The sequence below is a fragment of the Callospermophilus lateralis genome, chromosome 6, assembly GCF_048772815.1.
Source record: "Callospermophilus lateralis isolate mCalLat2 chromosome 6, mCalLat2.hap1, whole genome shotgun sequence".
NCBI classification, from domain to species: domain Eukaryota; kingdom Metazoa; phylum Chordata; class Mammalia; order Rodentia; family Sciuridae; genus Callospermophilus; species Callospermophilus lateralis.
The window spans coordinates 15,964,845-15,988,159 of NC_135310.1; the positions used below are offsets into that span (position 1 = coordinate 15,964,845).

At 45.4% G+C, this 23,315-nt stretch overlaps 1 non-coding gene and 1 pseudogene across 1 annotated transcript; both read right to left on the reverse strand.

Annotated features, from left to right (window-relative positions):
* Window positions 1-10,534: 10,534 nt before the first annotated feature.
* LOC143401788 (dolichol phosphate-mannose biosynthesis regulatory protein pseudogene) lies at window positions 10,535-22,846 on the reverse strand (annotated as a pseudogene).
* Window positions 21,876-21,990, reverse strand: LOC143402659 (U8 small nucleolar RNA). Its single transcript, XR_013091735.1, has one exon. It is a non-coding gene; the product is annotated as a U8 small nucleolar RNA (small nucleolar RNA).
* Window positions 22,847-23,315: the final 469 nt, after the last annotated feature.

Here is a 23,315-nt window from a genome sequence, read left to right on the forward strand (position 1 = left end):
AGCTGAAGTCTAGATTTCTGAGCCTATCCATCAAATCTGGCCAAATTCTCCTACCAGAATCCTGTGCCCCAGAAAAATGGAGTGTCTGCCCCCAGTTTACACCTTCTGAAGAGGTCCCCTGCTTGGGATGTCCTTCACCCGTATCATCTGAGTAGATGGCCACATCTTTCATGCAAATCCAGAGTCAACCCTACAGTGCCCAGGGCTGGGAGTTGTCCTTCTGTGCTGGGCTCCCTCTCAGCAGTGGGGCAGTGGGCAAGTCATTGAACCTTTCTGAATCTGTCTCATCATCTGTAAACTCGGTTTACTAATAATTAGCAAATAGGTCTAAGGATTTAAAAACAAAAATGCTTATGAAAACATTCTCAGCCTAGTGTTCTCTTTCTTGACACGGGTGGATACACAGGCATTTGCTTTGTGATCATTCACTGAACTGTATATTTATGTTTGTGCACTTTTCTGTATGTGTGTGGACATCTATTAAAAAATAGAAAATATGGTCTTGCCCAGATTAATGGGGTGTTAAAATATAAATATTGGTTCTCTCCCTTGCATTTCCTGCTGGAAGGAAGGAGCTGAGTTGGATGGCTAGTGCAGGAAGGATAGATCAACATTCATAATAGTTTAAATGCACTGCCTTGAAGTCCTGGGAGCAATGAGATGAAATCCAGTAGGTATCCATATGCAGAATCCTCAAAGAGAAACAGCATGAGTCACTGAGTCAGGATGGGAGATGGGCTTTACAAGGAATTATGAGGCCAGAGCTCAGAGGCTGGACTGGGGAGGAAGGTCAGCAGCAGAGCAAATGCCCAGAATGCGTGAGAGATCTGAGTTCCATCCCTGGCACTGCAAAACAAATAAGTCAGTAAATGTCAGAAATCAGCCAACTGCAAACCTGATCTGAGTCAACATCAACAGTCTAGCTTGGCCATTAGACTCCATGAACCCTTTGTAAAACAAACAACAAATAAAGCCACCTTGGAACAAAACAGACATCTCAACACACGTTCAGATGCAGTAGAGGTATAGTGCCTGTCCCCCAGGAGTGGCGTGCTCATGGAGTCCTGACCCAGCAGACCTTGTCTGTACATATGTGCTCCGTCATGCAAGCCTCTCAGGATGGGCTTAGACCAAAGGCTGTGTCCCAAGATCAATGACTCGAATCCCGAAGGGATCTTAAACTCATTGAGATCTGGAGAATTTATCCTTAAGAAAATATGTGGAGGCTGACTGGGAAGACTTCATGTATTTGAAAGAATCCTGCAGAGATTTATTCTCTTGTTGTCCAATGAGGGAACATGAATAGCAGAGATTCTGTGACTATAGCTCATGGCCACCGAGGATGATATTTGTATTTTGGATAAAGTGATATATATTGTCTTTAGTAGATTGAGTTGTACTCCAAAAAGATATGTAGAAGTACTAACTCCTTATACCTGTAAATGTGACCTTATTTGAAAATAGTTTCTCTGTGAATATAATCCCATTAAGACGAACAAAGTCATTCAGGTGAGCTGGAATTTAGTGTGACGGGTGTTTTAGCCAGCTCTTTCTCTGCTGTGGCTAAAAGATTTGACCAGAACAATTTTAGGGGAGGAAAAGTTTATTTGAGGGCTCATGGTTTCAGAGGTGTTAGTCCATAGAAGGTTGGCTCCATTCCTTGGGGCTCAAAGTGTGGCAGAACATCATGGCAGAAGAGTGTGACAGAGGGAAGCAGCTCATGGAAAGAGAGAGAGAGAGAGAGAGAGAGAGAGAGAGAGAGAGAGAGAGAGAGAGAGAAAGAGAGAAACTCCACAGGCCAGATACAAATATATACCCCAAAGCCATGCCCCAGTTCCCACCTCCTCCAGCCATACCCTATCACTTCAGTTACCACTCAGTTAATCCCTATCAGGGGATTAATTCACTGATTGGATTAAGACTATTTCAACCCAATTATTTCTCCTTTGAACCTTCTTGCATTTTCTTACATTTGAAAGCTTTTGGGGGACACCACATCTCAACGTAACGACTGGTGTCCTTATAAGAAGGGATGAGACACAGAGACGGGGAGTAAGCCCCGTGGAGACAGACACACAGAGGGAGGGTGGTGCTGTGACCTCTGATGGAGGCACAGAACACAGCTATGCAGCAGTCAGGGAATGCAAGGATTTCTGACAGAAGCCAGAAGCGAGGACAGAAAACGTGGCTCTGCTGACACCTTGGTTTCAGACTTCTTGACTTCAGAACTGTGAGAGGGTACAAATCTGTCAAGCCACCCAGCTGGTGGCACTTGGTGACAGCTGCCCTGGAAAATTCTTACACCCAAATCCATTCCCACTCACAGCTGTGGAATTCTCACTAGTCGGATAGCAAAGTCAAGACAGGCAGCTTTACAAAGATGTCTCTGGCCCTTTCCAGTCACCCTTTTGGTGACAGTCTTGACCTGACCCTCTTATTTGGGGGACCTTCCTCAGCAATGCTCATGGCTGTCAAAGCCTTGGACATTCTGCCAAACCCCTGCCACATCCTGCATTTCCCTTCCGGACCTCGTTTCAGGCCCAGAGTTCCCGGGCTCAGAGTCGGGGGGCTCTGTGAGGCTCAGGGTCCAAGCCAGGCAGCTGCAAAGGAATCAAGAGGCACAGGGACCACTAGCCCAGCATGGGTGGGAAGGGCTCTCTGAGATGCAAACTTCTCACCTACACATGAACTTGTGGAATACACTGTCATTGGAGAGTTCAGGGACAGCCTGTGTTCAACACTCAGGCCTGGTTTGTAGATAAGGCTTCACATTGCAACAGATTGTAACATTCAACAGGCCAGAAACATGCCGAATGGGCTCATAAAGCAACTCATTTTTCCTCCCACTGAAACTCAGGAATGTCCTGTGAGGCCTTTTGCTGAGACAGGCAAATGATTTGCTTTTCAAAAAACTGTAAATCAGGACCTCCGAGTGACTGTCGCCCGAGCCTGGCTGATGGTGTACAGAGCTTCTCGGGGGCCTGGTGCTCCTTGTGGTGGCAAGAGGTGGCTCTGGAGAGCCGACATCCCGACCCAGAAAGGGAGTCGGGAAGTTCTCCGGAGGACAGCAAGTACAGCTTGGTTCTCCTTCTGACCTCCTCAAAAAGTCCCCCGTGTCCTGGGTCTACTGGGAGCTCCTGCATGCTGGCCTCCCTGCCCCCCTCCCCAGCTAAACCGCTTGACTTGATTGCTTAAATGTGGGGAACAGCTGAAGGTGGCATTTGGAGAGTTGACTGCTAACATACGTATGGGTGTGTACACCAGTTCGAAAACTGCCCCTTTGGTCTGGAAGGACATGGGAGTGGATTGAATGGTGGCCCCTCAAAAGCTATGCCCTGGCTCACCTCCCGGAACCTGAGATACGACCTTATTTGGAACAAGTGTCTTTGCGCATGTGATCGAGTGAAGGATCTTGAGCTGAGATTCTCCTAGATTACCCAGTGGGCCCTGAACCCGATGACAAACATCTTTATAAGAGGGAGGGAAGGGGAAGGCCCCGCGAAGAGGCAGAGATCAGAGTGACAGCCACAGCCAGGGAGCTCCCGGAGAAACCACAGCAGCAGGAAGACACAAGGGATGGATTCTCCCCTAGCATGTGGTTTGGATAGAGGGGCCCTCCAAAAGTTCCTGGGTTCATGCAGGAGGTGAGGTGATTAGATGGTGAGTCCTGCAGCCCACTCAGTCCACCCTAGTTTAATGGCTAACTGGGTGGTGACTGTAGATAGGTAGGGCGTGCATCTTCCCTGAAGTTCCGTCCCTTTGCTCTCTGCTCCCAGCTGCCACAAGCTGAACTGCTTCCCTCCACCACACCCTTCCCCATATTTTTCTGCCTCACTCAGGCCTAGAGCAATTCAGTCAGCTGTTCACCGACTCAATCTCTAAAGCTGTGAGCTCCAAATAAACTTTTTCTCCTCTCCATTGTTATTGTCAGGTATTTTGTTCACAGTGACAAAAGGTTGACCAATATACCTGGAGTCCTCAGAGCCAGGGTGACCCTGCCATCCCCTTAATTTCATATTTCTGACCTCCAAAAAGTTTCTGATTTTTAACCTGTGATGTCTGTGGTCATTTGTCCTAGCAGCCACACGGAACTAGGAGAACACAGGCCTTTGGGCGTAGCTGTGAGAGGGGAACAGTGAGGCCCAACGATTCCTACGCACCCCCACTACCTGTCGCCTGAGACCCTGCACACACGCAGGGCTCACCAGTGATCTCAGCCCCCTGTCAGAGGGAACATCACCACCATATTCTGGGAATCTACCCTAAGGAAATAACTAATAAAAAGGATTTAACTCTAAAACATGTTCATTAAAATTCTGTTTGGGATGGAGGAAATTGGCCTAGCCATGGGGAACAATTAAATCAATTAAGGGGCAGTCATACAAAGGAACCCTATGTAGCCCCTAAAATAACATCACAGAAATGTCCCTATTGATGTGGAAAGACATTACCAATCTATTTGTTTAAAAGTACATTATGGTATGACCTACTTTAAAAAAACACAGAGCATGCTGACCACAGTGCACACCTCTAATCCCAGAGATTTGGGAGGCTGAGGTAGAAGGATTGCAAGTTCAAGACCAGCCTGGGTAATTTAGTGAGAATTTGTCTCAAAAGAAACTTTTAAAAAGTGGTAAAAGGATGTTACTCAGTGATAGAACACTCCTGGGTTCAATCCCCACTACTGAAAAACAAACCAACCCACCCAGGTCTAGAAGAGAATGTCAGCAGTGGTTTTCTTTAAAAGAATGGGTTTTTACTGTTAATCTGTATTTCTATGTTGCCCATAATTAATATATACTTTATAATCATAGTGAAAAGTATTTATGATAATTCTAAGAAAAAGCAAAAACAAAACAAAACCAAGAATAACAAAAAAGTTTTGCTTGGGGGAAAAAAATCCTGAAACTTGTCATCAGCCACACAGTGGAGACGACCATTTCATCCTTTGGAGAACTGATTTAGGGAGACGGGTTGGAGATCCCATCCAACCATCGCTAACACCGGTCAGTAGTATTTCCACTCATCAGGGCCTTCCTGCACCTCTGTGGCCTCAGATAGTTGTTGATTGTCTTCCCAGGGCTTGGCTCCTGGGAAGTCAGAAAGAGACAGTGGGAATAGCATGTCGAAGGCCAGGGATACCGTTGGCCAACTAGGACTTCTCTGCCTGTAACAAGCTGGTGAATCTCCAAGAGACCAAGGAGACCCCTCCCATCCTGTTTGATCACGGGAACATATGATACTGTTTGAGTCGGGAACATATGATACTACTGTTGCTCTGAGAAACAGCGTTTGGGAAATTTGGGAATACTGCTTGACAAAAAACAGTTCAACTGAATTAAGAGCAAAACTCCCCAGATAGGACACGAGGAGGAATGTTTTCAGTTACACATGGGTGAGAAAGGCTGGCTGCTCTGAACCAAACATGAGCAAAAGTGAGCCTAGGCCAAGTGCAAGCCAAAGTGTCCTGCCACATTATGAACACCTGGCGAGTGAAAGCAAGGAGCCTGTTGCTGATTGGATCCTTGTAGCCGGTTGGGCTCTGGGATTTAGAAGAATGTAGACATTTTAGAGCGAGCCCTGAGGAGAGTGACAATCAACAATTATCAAGGCCACAGAGGAGGGGGAGGGCTCCATGAGTGAAAATGTCCACAGGTGTTAGCTGATGGTTTGGACAGGTGGGTTAGAAAACTGGCTCTTTCCTGAAAAGGGGGACCAGTCCTTAGGTCAGCATTCAGGAGGTGTTCCCAGAGTTCCCTGTGCACACTGCTGCTCCCAGGATGGGGACCTCACCCGCTTCTCCTCCTGCTCAAACTCAGCAGAGTAATAAGTACAGATCTCTCCCTCCCTCCCTCTCTTTTTAAGAACCTACAGACATGAGCTGTATTTGCAGCTCAGTGCAGGATTGCAGGCGCTGAGGACAGGAGGGTCTCAGCATGTTCAGGACACTTGGGGCCCTTTGCTGAAAGGAGCAGGACAGGACATCCTGCACTGCTGGGGCACTCCTGGATTTTTGTCACCACATGCTCTCTGTTCCCAGTGTCCTGGCCTCTGATGCATTACTTCTTCCTGTTGTCCTTCCCTCCACTTGCTATCCTTCCTGTGTCTGTACCAGGCCTTTAGAATGAGGGGCTGCCCTGGGGGCTTTGCAAAGGTGCTGCTTCTGTTTTTTATGGCTCTTACTCAATCTTCTCTCCTTCCCCCATGAGTGGCTCCATTTCTGCTCCTGGTGAGCTGGAGCAGCCACGTGGTCCACTCCCCACTGTGGTCTTATCCTCACCTGCTCACCAGTTTCTCTTTTCTCCCAGTAGGCTGGGAACTCTATAGGACAGAGACTGATTTTGTTCTCTATTGTACTTTGGATCCAATAGAGTGGAAGGCCACTCTATTGTGCAGGGGCTTGTTGAGAGCCACAGCCAAAGGAGCCCCAGCAAACTTCCAGCTGCCAGCTGATTGGCTCCTCTTAGTGATGCTCATTGGGCTGTTTCCCCGCCCTTTCAGACTACGGAGCTGCTCATTGGGGGACTCTTTTGGCTCCGCCCATGCAACCCAGCCAATCGGCCTCAAGAGCAGGAGGAGTGGGGGGTTGAGAGGCTCCTGGGAAGCTGGTGCTGGCAGTTGGGCTCTGAGGGAATTCCTGAAGAGCTACTGTGGTATGGCCTGTGTGTTCAAAAAAATTTCGTTTCTGCTTTTTAAAGTGGCTCATGAATTGTGCCCAGCCAGACTGTGGCAGGGGCTCTCTTGATTGGAACTTTCTCCACCTTTGTTTTCTAGATTGAAGAAGGAGATTAAGTGACTTTGGATGCCTTTCAAGGATTGAATTTTTTGGGATGTTGGTAAAATAAAAAGGGTCACAGTAACATTGCTATAGCCTGGATGTTGAATGTCCCCCCACAGGCCCAAGTACTAAAGGTGGGGTTCGTAGGGAGGTAGTGGAAACTTGAGAGGTGGGGCCTGGTCAGAGGTCCTTAGGTCATTGGAGATGTGTCCTTAGAGAGGATTCCTCTGTCTCTTTGATTCCTGGCTCATGATGTAAGCAGTTTTGTTCCTGTCATGCGCTCCTGCCATGATGTGCTGCCTTACCACAGGCCCAAAGCAACAGGGCCAATTGTTTATGGACTGGAATCTCCAAAATTGTGAGCCAAAATAAATAATTTCTCTCTATAGTTGCTCCTCTCAGGTATTTTATTATAGTTATGGGAAACTGGCTAACACAAACAAAACAGGCAAGACTTGGACAATAATATAGCATCACCATTAAACATGTTATCAACTCTGCTTGCTGTTTGACTACCTGGTACCCAGTCTGCACCCTCCCACATTTTGGATACGTGGCTTAAACTTTCTGTACTTCAGTTTCTGCATCTGCAAAATAGGGATGGTGATAGTAATTTCTTCCTTGGAGATCATGTGAATATTACACGAGTAACTGAACCTGACACATAGTAGGTGCTCTATAATATTACCACCAGTAGATGCCATGACCCCAGGGCTGCCTCTCTAACTGGAGGCCTATATGGCAGGGTCACAGGAAGTTAAAGAAACCACATATGGACAAGGTTATCAGGAGCCTCTCAGGCATTGTGTGTAGGCTGATCTGGTCTCTGGGATTTGGGTTACTGTAGAGAAACATCTGGAACACTCAGATCAGCTGGAGACAGCTTTAGATTTGGACAATAGCCACTCTCAAGTTTTGTCCCAACCAGAGTAATCTTGGCCCTCAACTTAGGCCAAAATAAAATGAAATACAGTAGGAGGAGCTTGTATGGGGGTGAGGAGCAATGCAGTGAATATCCTGTCTTTTCATGTAGAGTTTTTCAAAAATTAGATAAGATTTCATTTTAAATTTTTCTGAGGCACTCTGATGTGCCATGCAGATCACTGCCAATCAGTTGTTATTGGTGGATTACTAATGCTTTGTACACATTTTTTTCTTTCATGCAGACAAGAGTGATTTTTCAAAAAATATTTATTTATTTTTATGGTACTGGAGCTTGAACCCAAGGGTGCTCTTCCACGGAGCTACATTCCCAGTCTCTTCTATTTTATTTTTTATATTTTGAGACAGGGTCTTGCTAAGTTTCCTAGGCTGGCCTTGAACTTGTGATCCTCATGCCTCAGCCTCAGAGTAGCTGGGATTGTAGGCCTGTGCCACCATGCCTGGCAGCAAGAGTAATATTGACCCCATTTCACTGATGAGAAAAACAGAGAATACTGTTGATTGAGCTGAATTTATCTTTATTCTTTGGGTTTAACTAAACTGAAATCTCTCCTACTAGGGAGGACTTTCCAGTTGAGGCAGTGCATTCAGCAAGTGGAAGCTCGCGATGAGAGGCTGAGGAAAGACCCTGAGCATTTCTGGAGTGGCTTAGGGACTTTATGTCCTTTTGTGTGTGTGTGTGGTGCTGGGGATTGATCAGGGGTGCTTTACTGCTGAGCCACATCTCCAGTCCCCCACTTTTTTTTTTTTTTCTTTCCAGCCCTTTTTAAAAATTTATTCTGAGACAGGATCCAGCTAAATTGCTGACCCATAGTAGGTGCTCTATAATATTACTACCAGTAGATGCCATGACCCCAGAGCTTCCTCTCTAGAATTAAGGGAACTTGCCATCCTCCTGTCTCAGCCTCCCAAGCTGCTGGGATTACAGGTGTGCACCACCATTCCCCACCATTTTTCTCATCTTTAAAATGAGGCTAACCAGCCAGGCACATGGTGCACACCTATAATCCCAGCATCTTGGGAGGCTGAGACAGGAGGATGGCAAGTTCAAAGTTAGCCTCAGCAACTGCAAGGCACTAAATAACTCAGTGAGATCCTGTCTCTAAATTAAATACGAAATAGGGCTGGGGATGTGGCCCGATGGTTGAGTACCCCTGAATTCAATCTCTGGTACAGAAAAAAAAAAAATGAGGCTAACCAGAAGTCATGGTACACACCTGTAACCCTAGAAACTCAGGAGACTAAGGTAAGAGAGTTGCAAATTCAAGGTCAGCCTGGACAATTTAGTGAGCTCCTCAGCAACTGAGTGAGATCCTGTCTCAAAATAAAAAATAAATAAGGACTAAGGAGGTAACTCATTGATAAAGCACCCCTGTATTCAATTCCCAGTGCCAAAAAGCCGGGGGGGGGGGTAATAATAGAGTTGTGCCAAAGTTTCAATAAAACTATGTATGTAAAATGCTATAAAAATTGGTGTGCCATAATAAATTGTGTTGCATTTCATGTTGAATTAAGGAAACTTTATAAAAACTTTTTAAGTCAAGTTGGTGACTTGGGGGTAGAAGTTCCATCTGCCACTAAAAGGCTGACCCAGTGCATTTTTCTTGCCTGTGGCATTTTCTGCCTCTGTCACACACACGTGGTGTCTGTGATGTCCAAGGCAAAAAGGCCAGGTGGCTTTGTGGTGGGGTAGGGATGAGGAAGAGGAGGTACCATGTTTCTCTGGATTTTGACCAATCAACTAGAAACTTCAAAAAACACACTCTGAACTGCTCTCAAACCCTCATTAGCAAGCACTTTTAGCAGCATATTGCAGGAATAATTTCATAAAAAGAAAAACATCAATGCAAATGACAGAATGTCAACAATACATACAAATGTGATACCAGATCTTCGGTATCAATGCTGAAACAATATTCTGGTGCCATTCTTACATCCTCTTTTCAAAATCCTTACCTCTCTGCTGTGGGTCCAGGCTGTCTTCTGATTCCCACCCAACCTGACCCATTCTTTCTCTCTCTCAATATTGGGATTGAACCCAGGGCCACTGAACCACAGAGCCACATCCCCAAGCCCCTTTTAAATTTTTTATTTTGAGACAGGGTCTCCCAAAATTGCTGAGTCTGGCTTTGAACTTGCAATCCTCCTGTTTCAGCCTCCCCTGTTTCTGGAATTACAAGTGTAATCTCTGTGTCAGAATTATCTTTATTTTTAACCATCAACATCTATTGCTGATTTCTCCCAAACAGGCCACCCTGGGCCAGGGGCCTGTGTCTCCTAGACAAACATGGCCTGGCCTGGGGGGGGGGTGCGGAACTGGGGTGGCTGCCTTAATATGTTCCAGTGGCCCTGGGGTCTTCAGGCTTTCTCCAGGGCTTCCCAGGTCCGGATGTCCTTCTGGAGTCTGGGTTGTGTCCGACTCAGAAGCTGCCTTTGGGGAGCAGCAGTGCTCTGGGGACACAGGGAGAGGCCATGTGCTTCCTCAGCCCTGCTAAGTCCAACATCATCAGCATGTCACTGGAGGGAAACTGAGGCAAGAAGGTGGAACCCAAAGGGACAAGGGACAGTCTGGGAGTGAGGTGGGCAGGCTCTGAGATGGAAGGGAACAAGAGGGAGGCTTCCGGGTTTTTCTCCCTCCCTCCTGGCTTCTGGAAGGGTGAGCAGGAGAGGAGAGGGCTTCGGTCTGCCTGAGCAGCTCCATCTGCTCCATCTGAGGGGCTGCCATGCCTGGACTGTCCTACAGGCTCTGACCCTTGGCCCCTCCTCTGGAGGGGATGGAGACAAGATGCCGGAAGGCTTCTCCCTGTTGGGCCTTCACTGAGCCTTCTTGGTCACCCTCTGGTTCTTCAGCATAATATAGGTGATGAATAATCCCACAGACAGGAACAGCAAGAGGCCTGTGGCCGGGGGATGGCAACACGTACGCTTGAGGGAGTAAGATCTTGAGGATGACATGCTCATTGTCGATGAATGACAAGAGGATCACCCAGGCGGTATAGTAGGTGAAGATGATCAGGCTAACAGCAACAAGGCTGAGTCCCACCACCTGGTTTGTCCCTGTGGTTTGGAGAAAAGGGAGGGCTCAGAAGACAAGTGACTATCCATTTAAGTGCACTAATGGAAGGGGCATTGCGGCCAATTCACGCTCTAAACTTCTCATTCACTCAACAGCTGTACGGAGTGGTGGATTCTGCATCATCTCCAGGCGCTCCTGCTGGGCTTCAGCATTTCCACCTGTACACAGGCAGGAGAGAGCAATCTGGCTCCAAGTACCCAAGCCCCAGCTCCACAGCACCCCCAGCTCTACCCTCAGATGCCTTCAATGCCACAGGCATGAGGCCTCAGACTCACCATTACTGTGTCAGATCTATCTATCTATCTATCTATCTATCAATCATCTATCTATCTACCTAATCTTTTCAGTGCTGCAGATTGAACCTAGGGGCATTTTACTACAGAGTTACATCCCCAGCCCTATCTATTTCATTTTGAGACAGAGTCATGCTAAATTGCTGAGGCTGGCCTCAAACTTTTGATCCTAATGCACAAGTTTTGATCACAAGTTCAAGACCAGGCTCAGAAACTTAGTGTGACCTATCTAAAAAAAAAAAAAAGAAAGAAAAAAAAAAAGAAAGAAAAGAAGGACTGGGGATAAAGTGCCCTGGGTTCAAGTTCAATGCTCAGTCTCCCCCCTGGTACATTTAATGCAATTCTCTTTCTTCTGTATTGTATTGCAAAAAGCTATGCAGTCAGGAGAAGGAGGAGGAGGAAAATAAGAAGAAAAAAAGAAGGAGAAGAAAGAAGAGAAGGGGAAGGAGAGGGGGAGGGGAGAGGGAGAAGGAGGAGATTCTCTGATGCTTGTTGTGGCCTGGATGTGGTCTGCTTGTGAAGGGTTTATGTGTTAGAAGCTTGATCCTCAGTGTGGTTTCTTGAAGTGGAAAACTTAAGAGGTGGAGTCTAACAAGGGGTTATTGGAGGCACTGCCCTTGGAAGGGATCAATGCAGTTCTTAGGGAAATGAATTACTGTGAAGATGAGTTGTCATAAAGGAGCAAGCTCCTGTTTTGTCATGTGGTCTGTGGCTCCCACCATGATGCTGTCTGATGTGATGTGACATAGCCAGGCGGGCCCTTGCAAGAGTTAGTGCCGTGCTCTTTGGACTTTCAGCCTTCCAAACAGTGAGCTAAGTAAATTTTTTTCTTTGTAAATATGCCCTCATATATTTTGTTATAAAAACATAAAACCAACTAATACGGTACTCTTTGCAATAATTTTCAAGATAATGATATTAGGTTAAAAAGCAAAATACAAAATGATCTTAATGTGCCACTGAAATAAATCACAAAAAATGGTGACATTGGGTGTTTTTAGGAAGAGAAACCTGATGTGGAACCAGTGTGGAGGGTGACTGTGTATTAGTTTCCCAGAGTTGCTATAACAAAGTACAAAAAACTGGGTGACTGAGGGCAACAGAAACATATTCTCACTCAGTTCTGTAGATTAGTCTGAAATCAAGGTGTTGGTAGAGCCACGCTCTCTGTGTCCTAGGGGAGAACCTTCTTTGCCTCTTCCTAGCCATTCTTTTTTAAAAATTAATTTATTTACTTATTCTAATTTGCTATAGATGATAGCAGAATGCATTTCAATTCATAGTACACATATAGAACACATTTTTTCATGTCCCTGGTTGTACACAAAGTATATTCACACCATTTGTGTCTTCATACATGTACTTAGGTATAATGATGTCCATCTCATTTCAGTGTCTTTCCTACTCCCCATGCCCCCTCCCTGATCCTCCCTCCCCTTTACCTTATCTAAAATTCCTTCATTCCTTCCATGCTCCCCCGCTCCCATCCCCATTATGGACCAGCATCCACATATCAGACAAAATATTTGGCTTTTAATTTTTGGGGAAAGGCTTACTTCACTTGGCATGATATTCTCCAACTCCATCCATTTATTTGCAAATGCCATGATTTTATTCTCTTTTAATGCTGAGTAATATTCCATTGTGTATATATACCACAGTTTCTTTATCCATTCATCTACTGAAGGGCATCTAGGTTGGTTCCACAACTTAGCTATTGTGAATTGTGCTGCTATAAATATTGATGTTAGCTAGCCATTCTTAGTGCTCCTTGGTTTGTAGCTGTATTGCTCCAATCTTTGTCTTCGTTGTCTCATAACATTCTCCCTGTGTGTCTGTATTCAGATTTCTTCCTTACCATAAGGACACCAGTCACATTGGATTTAGACCCCGTTCTAGTCCAGTATGACCTCATCTTAACCTGATCTCTGCAAAGGACCAATCTCCAAGCCAGGCACTGTGGCATAGGCCTATAATCCCAGTTTCTTGGGAGGTTGAGGCAGGAGGATCTTAAGTTTAAGGTTAGCCTTGGCAACTTAAGGAGACCTTCAGCAACTTAGCACTATCTTGTGAATTCAATCCCCAGAACAACAACAAAAAAATTTTAAAAGACCAATTTCCAAATTGGTAACATATACAAGTTCCTGGGAGACATGAATTTTGGTGGCACACTTATTTAACCATGTTCAGCAACTTTTGGCTGCAGGCTCTTTCGTGTGCGTGCGTGTTTGTGTGGTGTATTGCTTGGGATGCAACTCAGGGCCCTGTACATGCTAGTTAAGTGCTCTAGTGTACATGCTAGTTAAGCCATCTCTGCAGCCCAGTCTTTTGTGTCTTCTGAATTTTGCATATTAAGTGGATTACTAGGCACTCACTGCCCATTTGATGGCTATAATATACTTTGGCCTCATTTAATTGCATAAAAACAAAAAAGTGTTGTGCCCCAACACTACCTCCTTTTCCCTTTGAGCCATGATTGCAGTAATTCCCGAGGCTCTAAGTCCCCTACAAGCAGAAGCCATCTCTGGTTTTGCTCTAGTACAACCCCAGTGCCTAGTGCATAGTGCCTTGGTCTCAACAAATATTTATTTAAAGAACGGATTCATTGGGACTGGAGTAGTGGCTCAGTGGTACAGCATTTGCCTAGCATATGTGAGGCCCTGGGTTCAATCCTTAGCACCACATAAAAATAAATAAATAACTAAAAGATCCATTGACTATATATATACACACACAGATGTATATAAAATATATTTAAAAATGGATTCATGGATAAGAAGGGATGAATATTTTGTTTGGATTCAAATACCTTGTTGGAAATAATTTTGAGCACTGGCATCTTTAAGTATGAAGAACAAACGGCAAATAGAAAAGATGATAACTTGCATGTAAGTATCCTGTGGTTACTTGTAAAGCTCTTTTACGTATGTGTTAATGTGATCCTCACACACCCTTGAGAGGAAAGCTGAGACCCAAGGAAATCAAGGTTCTCGCTCAAGTTCACAGGACTAGTAATTGGTCTGTTAGAAGCCAAGTCTCTTTGCTACTGTTGGGCTTTGGGGCTTTTTCTGCTTTCAACAAACAGGATTTGATGAAACACAGTCCTGCCTCAACAACGTAACCAAACCTACTGTGATAGAAATCTCAGTAAAGAAAAAGGCATCATATTTCTTTTTCAAAATAAAAAAAAGATGCACTTAATAATAAGAGGTTAAAATTCCAATTTAATGTAGAAAAGTCACACACACAACAGCTTTTTCCCTAGACTAGAACCTAAAATTAGAATATTTAACTATTAAATATTTTGGTATGTGCTACATTTGCTTAAAACATTTGGCCCTGAGATGCATGAAGTGCATTTTTTTTCTAATTATTATTATTCAGTAGATTTTGAATGTTTTTATTTTCCTATTTCTTACTTAGGATATAGTCTCATCATAACGAACATTTTCCATTAAATTCTGAATACAAGTCAACTTTTCAAGTGCTCTTTATCAGGAGTTGACAAACTCTCCTGAAGCCTGTTTTTTTTTTTTTTTTTTTGGATACTGAGGATTAAACCTAGGGGTGCGTAGGGCCTTGCTACATTGCTGAGGCTGGCTTTGAACTTGTCATTTCTGTCTCAACCTCCCAAGTCACTGGGATTACAGGTGTGCACCATGGTGCCTGGCTCTGAAACCTAATTTTTTTTTTTGAAGTTCAAGAGTTAAGAATAATTATTACATTTATAAGACTTGTGGTAGACTTCAAAGGCATGTGCATATCTTTCTATCATCTGTCACTTATCTATCCATCATCTGTCATCTATCTATCTATCCTTGTACTCATCTATCTATCTATATCTTCGGGACAGAAATCCTAGCACTTATCAATATATTCATGTATTTCCTCTCATTTCTCAAAGGATTTTATGGAAGCAGATGACCCTCAATGACTCCATAGACTTCTGCATCATATGCTCCTTCTTCCGTTGTGAGAGTGCAGCACCCGTGGCTTCTGAGTTGCTGGCAGGATCATGGCGCCTCACTGATGTGTTCATGCATGGCCAGAGACAGGATGAGGGGCACAGAGGGCGAAAGCTGGACCAGAAGAGCACCCTCAGCTAAGAAAGGTGGTTTACAATTTATTGAGAACTTCACATTTCATGAGTGTGTTTTAGTTCCCTTTGTCAGTGTTCCAAGTAGTCCTTTGCTGGTCTGTATGATGTTAGCTACAGAAATATCAAAACAAAATAGCAGTCCAAGTAGAAGCTTAGCAGTGATTGGTCAGGCCAAACTTTGTTCTCTGGTGTCGTGTGGAAACAGATGTTCTTGCTTGTTCCTAGAGGAGATGCAGAGGCAGGCCTGGGGTGGGGTGTGCTGGGAAGCAGTCAGCAAAGAAAAATCCAAAACCAAAACTAAAAGAAGAGATTGAGTTCTAATGGCTATTGAGATTTGAAAGTGGCCTTGTGATCTTCCTGCCTCAGCCTCCCGAGCCTCTGAGATTCCAGATGTGGACTGCTGTACCTGGCTACATGTTCCCTTTTTATAAGGAAGCCAGTCCTATTGGATAGGTGCTCACCCTAACTATCTCTTCTTGTTTACTCTGCAGAACACCCTACTTCCAAATAAAGCACTGGTGGTTTGTACTTCAACATGTAAATTTTCTGTGTGAGAAGAACACAAGTCAGCATGTAACAGAGAGGGACAGAGGGGACATAAAGAGATGGTTAATAATCTGAAATGGTCACTGGAGGAGATGAGAGAGAGTTCACCACAAGCAAGTGGAAAATCAGCTAAACAGTATGAGCATCCAGCTGAGGTTTGAAGTAAAATAATAATAAAATAGCTAAAATTTATTGAGCTTCTACTATTTACCAACCATTATGTGGCATGGTTTTTGGCATAATCTTATTTAATTCTTCCAAAAATCTTATAAGCACTATTGCTTTCCCTGTTTTACAGGAGGGGAAGGAAGTGATACCCAGGTGAGTAATTTTTCCAGCTGTGTTTATCAGCCTCCACGTAGGAGCAAAGACCCATGGATGGCAGGAAGGAGTCACAGTGCAGGTCTGCCACTTGAGATACATGGAGAGGGCCTGAGATAAGAAGATTAAAGGTTTATTCATTGTCTCAGCAAGATGTTAGTCCATGGAAAATTGGGTCAGGACTGGGGGTACAATCCAGTGGTACAGCAGTTGCCCAGCATGAATCAGGTACTGGATTCAACCCCCAGCTCTGGAGAAAGAGAAAATAAAAAGAAAAAACAAAAAAGTTCAGGGGACTACTCATAAGATCCAAAGTGGTGCTGTGCACAGAACTGCCATCTTGGAAATGTTCCATATTTCCCGCTATCTAGGCAGTAGCCCCTACCCACACGTGGCCATCCTGTGCTTGGGGACTGAGTTTTACATTTAAATTTAAATACCCACCTGTTGCCTGAGCCCACTTACTGTCCAGCATATCCCAGATCTACAGCGGGCTGGAAACCAATACTAGTGACCTGGCTGCACTCGGACCCTTAGAAACCACGTGACAATTGGGACTGGATTAGGTGGGCCCGAATTCCACAGTCCCAGGGTCCTTCTGGGAAGAGAAGACTGAGCTGGGAGTGCCTGGGTCACAGAGGCCGGGACACACAGGACTCTCTCCTACAGGGCTCGGAGGAAGCAAGGTCCCGCCAGCTCCTTTCTCTCTGACTTGGAGCCCCCAGGACCGTGACAGAGAACACAGCTGTTGTCTGAAGGCACCCAGTGTGGGGCGCTCTCCTCCAGCAGCCCTTAGAAAACAAGCACTTTCATTTGGGCGAAAATAAAAGTCTCTGGTTGTGCTCTTCTTCCGACTTCCGGAGCTCTCCTCCCCGCTTTCTGTGAGCCTCTCTCCACTTCCTGTGAGCCTCTCTCCGCTTCCTGTGAGCCTCTCTCCGCTTCCTGTAAGCCTCTCTCCACTTCCTGTGTGCCTCTCTCCACTTCCTGTGAGCCTCTCTCCGCTTCCTGTAAGCCTCTCTCCACTTCCTGTGTGCCTCTCTCCACTTCCTGTGTCCTCCTCCAACAACCCCCTCCCACCCCAACTTGTCTGCACCCACATCCAACCTTACCGCTTCTCTCCAGCCTCGGAGACTTGGAGGAGGAGGAGGCGTTTCACCCCTTGTTCAGTGTCAACCTTCCACTACCTTCTCAAGAGGCCCTTCCACCCCTCAGTCTCTCTCCCTGGCTTACCCCTGCATCCCAAGTGCTCTCCCCTCCTGGTCCCTCAACTGTTCCCTGGTCCCAGTCAGACCTCTGACTCCGCCAACCAGCTTCCGCCAACCAGCTCCGCTGAGGTCATCAGTCAACATCAAGTGACACTTTTTGCCCTTCTCCTCCTTGAGCTCCTCAGGACTCTGGCCTCTGTGAACTGGTTCCTCCTGATTGAACCTGCCCTCTCCTGGCCTCTGGAGACCCTGCCGGCTTTTCTTGGTTTCCTTTGCTCATCTGTCTTACCTCTAATCCATGCTTCCACGCTGCTGTTTCCCAGGGGTTCTGTTCTTTCTGGTCTACAACCTTGTGGGTAATCTCATTCACACCCTTAGATTGAATCCAGGGGCACCTTACCATGGAGCCACATCCCCAGCCCTTTCTAGTTTTTATTTTGAGACAGGGTATCACTGAGTTGCTTAGGGCCTCACTAAGATGCTGAGGCTGGCCTCAAACATGATCCTCCTGCCTCAGCCTCCCTAGTCACTGGAGTTACAGCTGTGCGCCACTGTGCATAGTTTTAAAGCTCCCCATATGGAGAAAGGACGGTTCGAGATGTGGAGGCTGGATGAAGGGGCCCTTCCTTGAAACTTCGCAAATATTTGCCAATACCTTTCCATTACCTTTAAGTTTCTTTAAATGGAGCCTTTTGTTGCCTGTAGCTAAGAGTCTCATTTGGTAAGGCAACCTCCACTTCTAATGCTGTGTCATAGCTGTACCTCAGAACCGGCTCTCTGCCTGTCCCAATCACACTTCTCTACTCCCGAAAGGGAGAAGGTTTTTCTTTCTTTTCCTTTTTTCTTTCTGGTGCTGGGGGTTGAACCCAGGGTCCCAAGCATGCAATGCGCATGCTCTACCCCTGGGTTACACCCCCTTCACGAGGAGTGTTTATAAAGCTTCTCCTCTCCCACCTCCCAAACAAGTTGTATTACCTTCTGCCTGTAGGGGAGCTTTTCTCCGAAGTCAGTCATTCTCTGTAGAGTAAGGCCGATTTGATTTTTAGTCCCCGAAACAGGTGGAAAGGTGAGAAAACCCAAAATGTAAATTTGGGGAGTGCTCCCGGGGAGGGTGCTGCAAGGAATTATCCACAAGTTAGTGGTTTAAAGTGACAGAAATGTATTCTCTTAGGGCTCTGGAGGCCAGAGTCTGAAATGGAGCTGGCAGCAGGTCAATCCCTCTGAAGGCTCTAGTGGAGAACCCCTCCATCCCTTCCTCTTCTGGGAGCGCCAGGCATTCCTTGGTTTGTGTCAGCACCACCCCAGTCTCCGCCACTCTTTGTGGACTTCGCCTCTGTCCCCAAGTCTTCTCCCCCGTTGTCTCACAGTTCTGAGTATTTCAGAAAACATGTGCTAATGGAAGAATGCTCGAAGCTGGATTTAGGTCGCACCTCATCAATCCAGGATGTTTTCAAGTTGGGATCCTTAATTATATCTGGAAAGCCCTTTTTTTTTCTTTCTTAATTTTTTTTTTTTGTTGGGTTTCAGGGTGGATATTAGAGATTTAACCCAGGGCCATTTACCACTGAGCCATGTCCCCAACCTCCCCCTCCCCTCCTCCCCCACTGGGGATTGAACTCAGGGGTATTCGACCACCACCCAAGCCACATTCCCAGCCCTCTTTTGCATTTTATTTAGAGACAAGGTCTCACTGAGTTGCTTAGCGCCTCACCATTCCTGAGGCTGCCATCCTCCTGTCTCAGCCTCCCAAGCCGCTGGCTCCCCAACCCTTTTTTTTTTTTTTGTTTTAAGACAAGGTCTTATTAAGTTGCTCAGGGTCTTGTCAAGTTGCTGAGGCTGGCTTTGATCTTGCGATTTTCCTGCCTCAGCTTCCCAGTCTCTGGGATTGCAGGCATGTGCCATGGAACCTGGCCAAGACCATTTTTCCAAAAATGGTCACCTTCACAGGTTCTGGGTGGACATCTCTTTGGGGGGGCACTCTTCAGCCCACAACAGATACTCTACTACACAAATGTCCTCCAGGAACCCTCTACCAGGATCCCGGATCACTCCCCTTATCATTTCTTGGCTGGCTTATTCTAAATCATGCCCTTTTGCCCCACCTGCTGTTCTCTAGTCTGTCCCTTGGGCCACACTGCGATGCTCTTTCTGCAACGTGAGAGGGATCACCTCACAGCCCTGCTTAAAAAGCATGCTCCTGAAAAGCAAGACCACAGTTCTCTGAGTATTTCAGAAAATATGTGGTAATGGAAACATTTCCCAGCTTTCAAATGACAGAGAATCAGCTCCAATTTGTAGATTAGAGCAATTTAAATGCATTCATCTGGGCCACGTCTGTGCATAACCTCCCATTCTGACGCCTGAATTAATGAATTAATATCAGGGCTCCAGGTTCTATCCAGCTGCTTTATCTAATTGGATGCGAATTAAGTATGCATACTTAGTAAAGTGAATTTGGATGCTCTACAGTTCCTCAGAGGAAATAAACTTCCAAATGGCCAACCCGTTCCCTTCGACCCTAGCGTTGATGATTTTCTTAAATTTCCCACACTTCATCACAGATTGAGAATGCAGAACTCCCACCATTCGTGGACTAGCACCAGGGCAAGAGATGGTTAGTCCAGGCCCAAACTCAATTCACTTGAGACCGTGCAGACCTGCTTTACTTCTGCAAATGCACAAAATGAAATTGAAATGAATAATATTCTGTAAAGCTATCTGATTGGTCCTTATAAAATACTAATCCTCAAGGATGCACTAGACATCACTGTTGGACTACTTAGATTTCCAAAATCACTAAACAGATGACCAAAGTTTCTAATGGTGATTCATGAGCCATCACCATTGGGAAGCAAATTGTGTTTTAAAGAATCTAATTGTATCCCTGGAGCTTAAGACAATAAAGGATTAAGTCATGAACCAGAAAGTCTCAAAGTTATCACCAAGTTGAGTCTTTCTTTTTGGGTCTGTCCAAGCCAATGTGGCCAGATTCCTGGCAGGACCATGCCCAGGACTGGGCTCTTTATCATGTACCACTACAGCTCAGCATTTGCCTTGAAATCTCCTGAGATAGCAAATGACAGAAATTGTACTCAATCTGGAATAATGTAAAGGAGTGTTTCTCTTGGCTCAGTAATTGAGAAGCTTAGGGAATGGTTTGGCTTTAGTCCTGATTGAAACCAGGGGCTTAAACAAATATTGTCAGGACACGGCTGCTTCTCCACCTCTCCCTCTCCTCTCTTTTCTCATGGTGCCTCTCGCCAAGTGGTACCTGGCAGGTTGCAGGCTTACTTCCTAGCAACTCAGCAACCTCAGTGGAAAAACTAGTACTAGCATCCCTTGGCACTCATAGGGATTGGCTGCAAGAGGCCCTCACCAGGATGCCAAAATCTGCAGAAGCTCAAATTCCTTATATAAAAAGTGTAGCATTTGCTTGTAACCCATGCACATCTCCTGTGTGGTTTTAGTCGTTTGTTTTTTACTGGGGATTGTACTCAGGAGTACTTTCTCATTGAGCCACATCCCTAACCCTTTTTAGTTTTTTTAATGAGATGGGGTCTCACTAAGTTGCTGAGTCTGCCCTCTATCTTGCCGTCCTCGTGCCTCAGCCTCTTCAATCAGTGAGATTGCAGGTGTGTACCACCCTGTCTGGCTAGTTTTGGATCTAGACTGTCCCCAAAGCCATGTGTTGAAGGCATGGTCCTTATCCTGTGGTGCTACTGGGAAGAAGTAGAATCTTTAAGAGGCGGGGCCTAGAGGGAATGAATTAGGTCACTGGGGTGGACCCTCAAAGGGTATTTTGAGAACATGGCTCCTTCTCTCCTTTTTCTTTGCTTCCTGGCGGCCAAGAGGCGAGTAGCTTGTTCTACCACAGGCTCCCTGCCATGAGATGCTTTCTTGCCACATGTCTAAAAGCAATGGATTTGCCCAACCATGGACTGAAACCTTCAAACTGTGAGCCAAAATAAACCTTTCTTACTTATCAGTTGATTATCTCAAGTATCTTGTTACAGTATCAGAAAGCTAACACACCCTTCACCAGCATTTCCTATGATATACATTCCTAATCTCTTATTAAATTAAGAAAAATAGCCTCTCCCCCACCCCAAGAATAATTAATTACATTATTTTGTCTCAGTAAAAATATTAGCAAGAAGAATTTCAATGTATTTTATAATTTTATATATTTTTAAACTTTATATAGTAAATATATACACTTTTTATTTTGTACCAGGAGTGCTTTACAACTAAGCTAAATCCCCAGTTATTTTTATATTTTATTCTGACACAGGGTCTTACTAAGTTGCTTAGGGCCTCACGAAGTTGCTGAGGCTGGCATTGAACTTGCAGTTTCTTGCTCAAGAATGGACAGATGTGATTTCCTAAAGGAAAATGATGGTGTGGTTTCTAGAAAAGAAAAGGATTGTATCCTGGGCAGGCAAAAGCAATACATCTACCCCAGCCAGAACGTGAATGGGCAGAATGCAGAAAATGTAACGAGAGCTCTGTCAACATTTTTATTGTCTAGTGGCTCAAAGGGAAGGAATTCATTGGTGTAAGTTCATATATGTATCTACATTTGTGTGTGTGCCTGTTTTTTTTTTCTCCTAAAAGAATCAGATAGGAGCAATCAGGTTTTGCGAGTCCTGATTCCACAGAGACATTAATCACATATCACGTGAACTCTAATCATCACGCTATAATCTGCCCTAAAGTTCAGAGCCTGACAATCTACAGTTTGCTTTGTACCAAAAAACCACAGCCCTGAACTTCATCAGATGTGGCCACTATGAGGTTCTGAGAAAGCCACGGGTGGTTTTCAGGCCTATTTATGATGAAAACTGAAGCCACGAGGGCTGATTGGCATCTCCTGCACATTAGCTCTAGTGTGACTGTCATCACACCATGATGGACAGCCTTTTTGAAGGACCCACAACTCCCTTCCCACCTCCCTCTTAGACCTGACCTGTAAGCACTGCCCCCGCTCCACCCCCCACTCTGCAGTCTGTGACAGTTGGCAAGGCCAGCGCTTGCCACTCCTAGATTTGCTTTTTCTGCACTAGGAAGAAGCCGCCACTGACCACTGGTTTATCAAGTACAATGTGTCTCTTTTGAAAGCCTAGCCATGCGTTCTGGGGACTACATACTTGAGCTAAAACAACTATCCCCTCTTACAATCCCCACAGTAGGAAGGCCACCTCCACAAGGTCTGTTCATTAACACAATCCTGTCTTCATAGGCTTCCTGGACAAATTTAAGACAGGATACTTGGTGCTTCCCCTGACCCCCAAGTGCTGGGGATGGAACCCAGGGCTTTACACATGCTAAGCAAATGCTCTCCTGCTGAGCTACATCCCCACCCTTAAGATACGATATTTGAATGAAATCTACTCATATATCCATCTGATTCTCCATTGACTGATTGAATCCCTTTCAGACCTTTTCTTGAAGATGGCCAATCTGGCCTGCTTAGACCCCTCCATGGAGAGGACAGCTGCTATCCAGAGCCCCTTTTCCTCTCAACAGCTTCATCAGGAGAAGGCTCTCTCCCACCCTGAGCGACACTTGCTTCTCACCAACTCCCATCTCGCGTCCTAAGGCAGCCATGCAAGTTTGGCGGAATCTTCTTACCTCCTTTGAGTTGTAAATCAGGGTTTTCACTTCCAAAGATTTCTTGGGTATCCCTTTATGGATCCAGGCTCATCATCTTGTTTCAGGTCAGTAACAAGGCAGGCTCCCGGAATGTGACTCTGGCTTTGGTATGAACCAAACTCGTGGATTCACCTGACAAAGTCTAGACTCCAGAGTTTGTTAGAAGAAGGAGGAGGAGGAGGAGGAGGAGGAGGAAAAGCCATGATAGAAAGAATTTCAGGCCTGTAAAATGTGCCAAGGAGTGTTTATACAACAAGATTAAAATTTAAATAAAGAAATCCAAGAGCAAACTAAACTACAAGTCACAGTTCTAAGTGCGACCTCAGATAGACAGGTGAAAGGACAGGTTCCACTTGATTTGACGGTGCACACAGTTACTTGAGGTTCCCAAGCAGATGGCCAT